Below are 10,410 nucleotides of genomic sequence, written 5' to 3' on the forward strand. Positions count from 1 at the left end.
ACCAAGCACTGTAGAGGAAGGAATTGATTATAAAGCTTCCTCTGTTCACAGAATTGTTCCAAGATTCATTTGGTGAGGGGGTGACTTCACATGCTGCAATGGCACTTTCAGCAAGTCCATTTACAGGGAGCAATTTGAAGATAAGAATTTCATCCTGAAGCACACAGACGCTGGTAATTTGTCCATAGAGAAAGCTGAACCAAACACAAATACTTCCAAGTTTCATCTGCCTTGCCAAGATGGAATGGTTGGATGGCAAATCTGTGTTCACTGGAAAGGTGAAAAGTATGGGCAGTTTGGAAGCATAGAGCACTGGAGTATAATAATGACAAGTCTAAGCAGAAGGTGATCATGTGCAGCCCCAATACTTCTCACTCGTGACTATCTTAAACACTAGACCATCCCTTTTCAACTCAAGGGTGTTTAAAACCTCTTCTGTCTATAATACTCAAAGTTTATCTTGCTTTTTTTCTCTGGGCTCTTTTTGTCTCATTTCCCTCAAAATCTAGGTGATTTCAGAGTTAAGTTTATGACTATGAATAGAAACTAAATAAAAAAAGATTATTTTATTTTCAACAAATATTAACCTTACCTCTTAATGTCTAAAGGATAAATTTCTGAGGGTCATAGCCTTGTGGAATGTCCTACTGAAGGCATTCTTATCCTAATTATTTCTCAGGCTGTGGATGATGGGGTTCAACATGGGAGTCACAACAGTGTAGGACAATGATAACACTTTCTTATTTTCAGGAGAATTATTTTTTTATTCGATATATTTTTTATTTACATTTCAAATGATTTCCCATTTTCTGGCCCCCCACTCCCCGAAAGTCCCATAAGCCCCCTTCCCTCCCCCTTTTCTCACATCTGCCCCTTCCCACTTCCTTGTTCTGGTTTTACCCTATACTGCTACACTGAGTTTTCCAGAACAAGGGGCAACTCCTCCGATCTTCTTGTACCTCATTTGATGTGTGGATTATGTTTTGGATATTCCAGGTTTCTAGGTTAATAACCACCTTTTAGTGAGTGCATATCATGATTGATCTTTTGATCATGGGTTACCTCACTTAGTATGATGTTCTCCAGCTCCATCCATTTGCCTAAGAATATCATGAATTCATTGTTTCTAATGGCCTAATAGTACTCCATTATGTATATATACCACATTTTTTACATCCATTCTTCTGTTGAGGGATAGCTTGGTTCTTTCCAGCTTCTGGCTATTACAAATAGGACTGCTATGAACATAGTGGAGCATGTATCCTTATTACATGCTGGGGAATCCTCTGGGTTTATGCCCAGGAGTGGTATAGCAGGATCTTCCAGAAGTAACATGCCCAGTTTTCTGAGGAACCGCCAGACTGATTTCCAGAGTGGTTGTACCAATTTGCAACCCCACCAGCACTGGAGGAGTGTTCCTCTTTCTCCACATCCTCACCAACCCCTGTTGTCTCTTGAATTTTTAATCTTAGCCATTCTGACTGGTGTAAGGCAAAATCTCAGGGTTGTTTTGATTTGCATTTCCCTAATGACTCATGAAGTTGAGCATTTTTTAAGATGCTTCTCTGCCATCTGAAGTTCTTCAGATGAAAATTCTTTGTTTAACTCTGTACCCCATTTTCTAATAGGGTTATTTGGTTTTCTGGGGTCTAACTTCTTGAGTTCTTTGTATATATTGGATATTAGCCCTCTATCTGATGTAGGGTTGGTGAAGATCTTTTCCCAATTTGTTGGTTGCCAATTTGTCCTTTTGATGGTGTCCTTTGCCTTACAGAAACTTTGTAATTTTATGAGATCCCATTTGTCAGTTCTTGATCTTAGAGCATGCGCTATTGGTGTTCTGTTCAGAAACTTTCCCCCTGTACCGATGTCCTCAAGGGTCTTTCCCAGTTTCTTTTCTATTAGCTTCAGAGTGTCTGGCTTTATGTGGAGGTCCTTGATCCATTTGGAATTAAGCTTAGTACAAGGAGACAAGGATGGATCAATTCACATTCTTCTGCATGCTGACCTCCAGTTGAACCAGCACCATTTGTTGAAAAGGCTGTCTTTTTTCCATTGGATCTTTTCAGCCCCTTTGTTGAAGATCTAGTGGCCATAGGTGTATGGGTTCATTTCTGGATCTTCAATCCTATTTCATTGATCTGCCTGCCTGTCACTGTACCAATACCATGCAGTTTTTAACACTATTGCTCTGTAGTATTGCTTGAGGTCAGGGATACTGATTCCCCCAGAATTTCTTTTGTTGTTGAGAAGAGTTTTAGCTATCCTGGGTTTTTTGTTATTCCAGATGAATTTCAGAATTGCTCTTTCTAACTCTATGAAGAATTGAGTTGGGATTTTGATGGGTATTGCATTGAATCTGTATATTGCTTTTGGCAAAATGGCCATATCAACTATATTAATCCTGCCGATCCATGAGCATGGGAGGTTTTTCCATTTTTTGAGGTCTTCTTCCATTTCCTTCTTCAGAGTCTTGAAGTTCTTGTCATACAGATCTTTCACATGTTTGGTAAGAGTCACCCCAAGGTACTTTATACTGTTTGTGGCTATTGTGAAGGGGGTCATTTCCCTAATTTCTTTCTCAGCCTGCTTTTCCTTTCAGTATAGGAAGGCTTCTGATTTGCTTGAGTTGATTTTATAACCTGCCACTTTGCTGAAGTTGTTTATCAGCTGTAGTTCTCTAGTGGAGTTATTTGGGTCACTTAGGTAGACTATCATATCATCTGCAAATGATAGTTTGACTTCTTCCTTTCCAATTTGTATCCCTTTGACCTCCTTATGTTGTCTAATTGCCCGAGCTAGTACCTCAAGTACAATATTGAAAAGATAAGGAGAAAGGGGGCAGCCCTGTCTAGTCCCTGATTTTAGTGGGAGTGCTTCAAGTTTCTCTCCATTTAGTTTGATGCTGGCTACCAGTTTGCTGTATATTGCTTTTACTATGTTTAGGTATGGGCCTTGAATTCCTGTTCTCTCCAAGACTTTAAGCATGAAAGGATGCTGAATTTTGTCAAATGCTTATTCAGCATCCAATGAAATGACCATGTGGTTTTTTTTCTTTGAGTTTCTTTATGTAGTGGATTGCATTGATGGATTTCCATATATTGAACCAACCCTGCATCCCTGGGATGAAGCCTACTTGATCATTGTGAATGATCGTTTTTATGTGTTCTTGGATTCGGTTGGCAAGAATTTTATTGAGTATTTTTGCATCAATGTTCGTAAGGGAAATTGGTCTGAAGTATTTTTTCTTGGTTGGATCTTGGTGTGGTTTTGGTATCAGTGTAATTGTGGCTTCGTAGAAGGAATTGGGTAATGTTCCTTCTGTTTCTATTTTGTGGAATAGTTTGAAGAGTATTGGTGTTTGGTCTTCTTTGAAGGTCTGATAGAATTCTGCACTGAAACCATCTGGTCCTGTGCTTTTTTTGGTTGGGAGACGTTCTATGACCCCCTTCTTTTTCTTTAGGGATTATGGGACTGTTTAGATGATCTACTTGGTCCTGATTTAATTTTGGTATTTGCTATCTGTCTAGGAAATTGTCCATTTCCTCCAGATTCTCAATTTGTGTTGAGTATAGGCTTTTGTAGTAGGATCTGATGATTTTTTGGATTTCCTCAGTTTCTGTTGTTGTATCCCCCTTTTCATTTCTAATTTTGTTAATTTGGATACTTTCTCTGTGCTCTTTGGTCAGTCTGGCTAAGGGTTTATCTATCTTGTTAATTTTCTCAAAGAACCAGCTCCTGGATTTGTTGATTCTTTGTACGGTTCTCTTTGTTTCCAATTGATTGATTTCAGCCCTGAGTTTGATGATTTCCTGTCTTTTACTCCTCCTGCGTGAATTGGCTTCTTTTTGTTCTAGGACTTTCAGGTGTGTTGTTAAACTGCTAGTGTATGCTCTCTCCATTTTCTTTTTGGAGGCACTCAGGGCTATGAATTTTCCCCTTAGCACTGCTTTCATTGTGTCCCATAGATTTGGGTATGTTGTACCTTCATTTTCATTGAGTTCTAAAAAGTCTCTGATTTCTTTCTTTATTTCTTCTTTGGCCAAGATGTCATTGAGTAGAGTATTGCTCAGCCTCCATGTGTATGTGGGCTTTCTATTGTTTTTGTTGCCATTGAAGACCACTCTTACTCCATAGTGATCTGATAGGAGGCATGGAATATGTTCGATCTTCTTATATTTGTTGAGGTCTGTCTTATGACCAATTATATGGTTGATTTTGGAGATGGTACCATGAGGTGCTGAGAAAAAGGTATATTCTTTTGCTTTAGGGTGAAATGTTCTATAAATATCAGTCAAATCCAATTGGTCTAAAGTTTCAATTAGTTTTACTGTGTCCCTGTTTAGTTTCTGTTTTCCTGATCGATCCATTGAGGAGAGTGGAGTGTTGAAGTCACCCACAATTATTGTGTTATGTGATTTGAGATTTAGTAAAGTTTCTTCTACAAATGAGGTTGCCCTTGCATTTGGTGCATAGATGTTCAGAATTGAAAGTTCTTCTTGGTGGATTTTTCCTTTGACCAGCAAGAAGTGTCCTTCTGTGTCTCTTTTGATGACTTTAGGTTGAAAGTCAATTTTATCTGATATTAGAATGGCTACTCTGGCTTGTGTCCTGAGACCATTGGCTTGTAAAATTGTCTTCCAGCCTTTTACTCTAAGGTAGTTTTTATCTTTGACACTGAGGTGTGTCTCCTGTATGCAGCAAAACATAGGGTCCTGTTTCCTTATCCAGTCTGTTAGTCTATGTCTTTTTATTGGGGAATTGAGTCCATTGATATTAAGAGATATTAAGGAATAGTGATTATTACTTCCCATCATTTTTGATGTTATTTTTATATTTGAGTGGTTATCTTCTTTTGGGTTTGATGAAAGAAGGTAACTATCTTGCTTTTTCCAGGGTGTAGTTTCCCTCCTTGTATTGGAGTTTTCCTCCTATTATTCTTGGTAGAGCTGGGTTTGTAGAAAGATATTTTGTAAATTTGGTTTTGTCATGGAATATATTGGTTTCTCCATCTATGGTGATTGAGAGTTTTGCTGGTTATAGTAGTCTTGGCTGACATTTGTGCTCCTTAGAGTCTGCCTGAAATCTGCCCAGGATCTTCTAGCTTTCATGGTCTCTGGTGAGAAGTCTGGTATGATTCTGATAGTTCTTCCTTTATATGTTGTTACCTGGTCTTTTTCTCTTACTGCCTTTAATATTCTTTCTTTGTTTATTGCATTTGGGGTTTTGATTATTATGTGACGGGAGGTATTTCTGCTCAGGTCCAGTCTATTTGGAGTTCTGTATGCTTCTTGTATATTCATGGGCACCTCTCTCTTTAAGTTGGGAAAGATTTCTTCCATAATTTTGTTGAAGATATTTGCTGGCCCTTTCAGCTGTAAATCTTCACTCTCATCTATACCTATAATCCTTAGTTTTGGTCTTCTCATTGTGTCCTGGATTTCCTGGATGTTCTGGGATACAAGCTTTTTACATTTTGCATTTTCTTTTACTGTTGAGTCAATGGTTTCTATGGTATCTTCGGCATCTAAGATTCTTTCTTCCATCTCTTGTATTCTGTTGTTGATATTTGCATCTATGGCCCCTGATTTCTTCTCAAGGTTTTCTATCTCCAAAGTTGTCGCCCTTTGTGATTTCTTAGTTGTTTCTACTTCTGTTTTTAGATCCAGGTTGGTTTTGCTCAGTTCCTTCATTTGTTTGTTTGTGTTTTCCTTTAATTCTTTATAAGAGATTTTTGTGTTTCCTCTTTCATGAGTTCTGCCTGTTGACTCAAGTTTTCCTGCATTTCTTTAAGGTTTTTTTTTTTTTTTTTTTTTGCATTTATTCTTTATTGACTTCTATCTCTTGAGCCTTTTTCTCCTGAATTTCTTTAAGTGATTTTTGTGTTTCCATTATACATGTTTCTAGCTTATTCATGTTCCCCTGTATTTCTTTAAGAGATTTTTTTTATGTCCTTTTTGTGTTCTTCTAGCAGCATCATGACCAGTGATTTTAAATCCTAATCTTCTTTTTCTGGTTTGTTGCCATAGCCAGGCCTTGCTGAAATTGGAGAGTTTGGTTCAGATGCTGCCATATTGCCTAGATTTCTGCTAGTAGTGTTCCTGCGTTTGCCCTTTGCTACCTTGTTCTCTGGCATTAGTTGGTCTTGTCTCTGGCTGGTGTTTGAGCCTCCTGTGAGGCTCTAGGGCTATTTCTGCAACACTGTGGGCTGGGTTTCCCTTGTCACAGATTGCTGATGTGCTGTCCTCCTCTTGGGTACCCTTGGAGCCCTAGTGTGCCTTGCCCCAGATTCTTTCTGTGTACCAGTTGGTGCCTGTTTGCTCCTTCAGAGAGTGCTGATGGTGTGTATGCTTTAGGACTTTTTCCAAGTGATGATCCCTCTGCTGGGCAGCCGATCTCCCAAACGGGTTGGTGCACACAAGGCTAGCCTAGCTGCTCAGGCCTGAGTCTAGACAAAAGCCTGGGAGGCCAACGCCCGAGCAATGTTCCCCCCCCCCCCCCCCCCCCCCGTGCTATGAGTGTTAACTGGTTCTGTCAGGTGGCCAGGATGAAGGCATGCATGTGCTCCCTGAAAGTGCTGGGAGAGTCTGATGGGCTAACAACCTCCTGGCTGGGTTGGCACACAGATGGCTCACCGAGCAACCCAGGTCCTGGGTGCAGTCCAGGGCCTGTTGGGCCTAGACCACTGCTATGTTAGCCTCGGGCTATGACTGTTAGCTGACTTTGCCTGCTAGCACTCTCTGGCATCCTGTAGCCAAAATGGGGGTGCACATGCTGGCCAAATGCCGGGCAAAACCTCCTGGCCAGGTTAGCACACCAATGCCCCCCCCCCCCCCCCCACAGCCCAGTTGGCCTCGGGTTATGTTTGCATACCTCAGGCTGTCTGATCTCTCTGGCATCAGAGAACCAAGATGGAGGAGAGTCTCTCGTAACTGACTGGCGGGAGGCAGAGTTCTGATGTGGCTTCTGTGAGGTGAAAGGTGCTGTAAATCTGCTGCTGCTTGCAGCCCAGCTGGCCAGCAATGGTCAGTGGTAGTGGTCGCAGGGCCTGCCTGAACCCTGTCACCTTGGTTTTACTGCTGATGGCCCTTCCTCTGGATGAGCTGCTGCTGCTGCTGCTGCTGCTACTGCTGCTGGTGCCACCTGAATTATTTGATTTTGGTCTAGAGTAAGTGAGGCTTGAAGATGCATATAAAAGAGAGACAACAAGGAGATGTGAGTAGCAGGTGGAGAAGGCTTTGTGCTTCCCTTTAGCTGATGGAATCTTGAGGATGGAAGCTGCAATGAGAGTGTAGGAACACAGGATCAGCAGGTAGGGTATCATGATGACCAGTATGGTCCCCACAATGGCATAGACTTCAAACTGCTGTATCTGCACAGACCAACCTCAGCACAGGGGGGCTGTCACAGAAGAAGTGGTTCACTTGTTTGTTGGCACAGAATGGAAAACTGAAGAGCCATGTGGTCTGCACAGTGGCTACAGGGAATCCTGGAAACCAGGTGGCAGCAGCCAGTCTGGCACGTGTCTCTTGGTTTATGATGACTGGGTAATGCAAGGAACTGCAGATGGCCACGTAGCCATCATACACCATGGTGGCCAGGAGAAAGCACTCAGCTACTCCAAAGAAGAAGAAGAAATACATCTGTGTGGCACAGCCCAGGAAGAAAATGCTTGTGCCTTGGGCAATCAGGGTCCCTAACATTTTGGGTACAATGACCAGGTTGAAGTCAAGCTCCATGAAAAATAAGATCCTGAGAAAAAATACATGGGGCTTTGCAGTATGGGGTCAGCCAAAGTCACGAGAATGATGAGGCTATTTCCCAGTAGAATGACCAGGTAGATTGTTAGAAATGCCAGAGAGAGAGCAAGGGCTGTATTTCAGTAGGCGGGGAAGAGAAGCTCATGGGGATAAATTTGCTCTTGTCTGGTTTGCTGTATTCCTGGGCATTGGTATAAATCTCCAGTGTATACTTGAAGACAGATTTTTCAGCACACAAATCAGATTCTAGGTTTTGTTTTTTTTTTTTTTTTTGTCTCTCCAGATTACCGATTAGTTTCAGGAAGGGGAGTCCTAGTATTTAATCTGGGATATGCCTGAATGGGTTTGTGAATTCATTTTTCCTAGTTTGTACATTAACATCTATGAAACTCGATTATAGGCAGATGCCTGAGTATTTAGAAGGGGCATTGACAGACATATTATTGGTGTTCTGCATGCTTGCAAATTTTGAGAAACTGATTGTTCTACATAAACCTGATTTTTGGGAAATATATCCAATATTTATGATTTTACAAAGAACATAACAGCAACAGAAATAGAATTGTTATGGCAGCTAGGCTGAGTAATGATTTTTTCCAATTTTCATGAGTCCTGAGTTTGAGAATAGAGTAAGGGGCTAGTGTCTTATCAAAATAATATATGTGTCTCCTCCCACTGAAATTTCTATTTTCTATGTGATCTCACTGACTTCAGACTAATGGTGGAAATGCAAGGAAAGGACTTTATTTTTAATATGGCCTTACTCTATAGCACTGATAGTCCTTGAACACACGATTTTCCTGCCTCTCCCTTTCACCTCCTTAGTGCTGGGAATTAAGGTGTGCACCACTACTGTCATGTAGCAGATTCTTAAACATATCTGCTGACTGGCAAATTCATTCTGCTTTCTACTAAATTATATTTTATAGAATTCTTCTGCTTCATCTGAGAACTTGTTCCTCATTGCTTCAGAGAATTAATGAAATTTCTGGAAAAATTGTAATGAAGATAGTGGAAAAGATAATGAAGGAGACATATATCATTAAAATCAACCAGTTCCGGAGATTTCTTAGCCTGAACTGGATCCTATGTGTATTATTTGGTTCTAATTTTGTTGATTACCAACAAAATCTTAGCATCATTGTCACAATCTAGAATATTGCTTTCTAAAAAAAAAATTATGAGATAAAGTTGGAAAATTAGATTTACTGAATTAGACATGTTTAGGGAATCACCATAAGAAACAAAACGATGTAATTGGTCATACCTTCAATTCAGTATGTGGGAGGGAAGTGATGACATGAGTTCCCAGATAGCCTGGCTCAGAGATGAAGGCTTGTCTCAAAAAATAAAACACTCTCAGATTTTTATCCCATGCTAATGAATTCAGACTTTATTTTATAGATGAAGAAACCCCATGATCATTGGGTGAGTGGAATGGCATATTCATATATTCATATATGTCTTGTAGAAAGATCACTCTGACAAGAGTGAGGCTAGGTGGTATAGTATGGATGGGGAAGAGGGATGAGAGCTGTGTGCCCAGAAACAAAGGAATCAGGTTGTAGGTTCAGCTTTCCCAGGAGTGCCCACTATGAACCAATTAATTAGAAGAAAAACTTAATGAAGAAAGCTCAATATTATTGATGAGTAATGTGAATATCAAGACTACCTTTAAAATTCCAAAGCTCTATGCAGGAACTGGGGATTTTTACCGCAGAACGACTATGGTCAAACTGATCAAAAATTTTCCTGAATCATGTAATGTCATGAGTTTTTTAATAAAGTCTTACAAAATAGTAAAAGGATCAATAATGGAGCAGTTGCTTTCAAGTAGAAACTTTCTTACTGTCACTGAAAGGCAAAGCCTGCTCTGTCATACAAGTTATGGATTTTAAAAGGTCACACAGTGACTCTTTTCTATTGAACTCATCTGTACTTTATTTTTCTTAAATTTTGTGAGGACTAAGGAAAATCCTGTTAAGTGGCCTGATTAGAAAAATAAATAATGAAAAATACACTAAATAAATAAAGTTACTCACCTTCAGCCATTTTTAAGGAAAGGTTACCATCCTGGTTGTGATATTGTATTCCAGCTTTCAAAGCTATTGCCAGACTTCTCCACCACACTTTCTGCAACTGAATGCAAAACTAAACTTCAGGAAGTAAGATAAAAAAATATTTAAGTTGTATCTTTAAAGTAAAGGTCATATTTTAACAAATGGAAAGAAGTAGCATTGCAAAGGAACTCTTTATGAAGAGGGAGCAATCAGGTGTTTGGAAATACCTTCATCATATCAGTTTGTTATCATTGGTTATGTCTTCCACAAAACTATCATATTTATCCATATAAATCAGAACTTTAAAGCAAATTAAAAAATCTGGCAGATCCAGTGTCAGTGAGCTTTAAAGGCATTTCAAGAGAGGCACTGTGTAATGGAATCCATTACTTTTATTTTTAACTAAAAGTTAATAAAAAGGCAATGGTAATAATGAAGACCTGATAAATGGCAATATTTTACAATTAATGAAAGAGGTTTTGTTTAGGAAGATTGGAAATTTCTTTAAAATCTCTGCATATTTGTTGGTCAGAATCAGAATCAGTGAAAATATTTAAGTAGCATAAACATTAATGGACATTCCATTTGTC

General features: G+C 39.6%; 1 pseudogene; it reads right to left on the reverse strand.

Moving 5' to 3' along the window:
* Positions 1–664: 664 nt before the first annotated feature.
* LOC127682206 (olfactory receptor 10A5-like) lies at positions 665–9,812 on the reverse strand (annotated as a pseudogene).
* Positions 9,813–10,410: the final 598 nt, after the last annotated feature.

Source organism: Apodemus sylvaticus, chromosome 1 (assembly GCF_947179515.1).
Source record: "Apodemus sylvaticus chromosome 1, mApoSyl1.1, whole genome shotgun sequence".
NCBI classification, from domain to species: Eukaryota; Metazoa; Chordata; class Mammalia; order Rodentia; family Muridae; genus Apodemus; species Apodemus sylvaticus.